Here is a 1,183-nt window from a genome sequence, read left to right on the forward strand (position 1 = left end):
CGGCCAAGACCGAGCCACCAAACACTGGCTCGGCCAAGGTCGAGCCACCAATTGCTGGCCCGCGTCACCGCTAAGCCAGTCCTCCTCTGTTGGCAGAAAATTTGCCTCCCGCGATCATTTTTGAGTCTCCAACAACTCCTGTTCCTATTACGAAGACTTCTTCACCTCCGGTAGAACCTCATGACAACGTGGACCTATCCCGATTCAAAATGAAGATTGCGGATCGTCTCGGTCCTTTCCATAAAAATGAACCCCGTATGGTTCGTCGGACTGGGGGTCATACGCGATTCCCCAGTGAGTCGAAGATCTCTCCTACAGAAAAAGTACCGATAACCACTCGCCTCGGATTACGAGTTGAAGTCCAAGAGCCCGTTCGATCCTCACGCACACAAAGATGTAGGTTCAAACGAGCGACTCTTGAGAATGATGATAGGGCATTATACCCTCTAAGAGAGCTATCTTCGTCAGAAGACAATGATGTTAGAATGGGAGAATCATGCCAACACAAGATAGGTTGATCCGATAATCATATCGACGAGTTGTACTATCAGGCTGGGGGTATGAATAAATCTCGAAGGAGAAGTACCCGGGAAACAGATTCTCTTTGTCCATATACCAAACTTATTAAGGCGGTGTTATCAGAGTGTAACTGCTTCAAGACCGCCTCGCGAAGGATTTCGGTGTTTGAAAGACTTTCTACAGAAATGCCAAGACACAAGTCAAGATGTTTTTGTAAAAGGAAGCCGGCCATTCAAGAACGTGAATTCTCAGAAGTCACGATTAACATGACAGACAAAGGAAAATCCACACGACACTTCAGTCCCGAACCTTTTCCACAAATATCTCAACGATTGACTCGGCTACAAACCGAGGCTATCAGGCCTAGAGATTATAGGAGAATTTAGAGAGGGCAGTCCTCAGGCGATGAAGCATCAGATGCTAACTCTGTGATCGCTTTAGATGACACTGTGTCCAGCACGGGACGGACTCGAGAATCATTCATGATCACTACTGAACAGATGGCTCAACTCCTTCAGGAAGCTTTGGCTAAGCAGAAAGAGGATTTTAAAATCGAGATGGATATGACCGTGTAACGGGTTAAAGATTCACATGCCTAACAACTCCAACAGTTGTCAAATCAACGCAGTGAATCTAGTCGTCGCCAGACTACCAATCAAGCAGA

This window comes from Asparagus officinalis, chromosome 1 (genome assembly GCF_001876935.1).
Source record: "Asparagus officinalis chromosome 1, Aspof.V1, whole genome shotgun sequence".
NCBI classification, from domain to species: Eukaryota; Viridiplantae; Streptophyta; class Magnoliopsida; order Asparagales; family Asparagaceae; genus Asparagus; species Asparagus officinalis.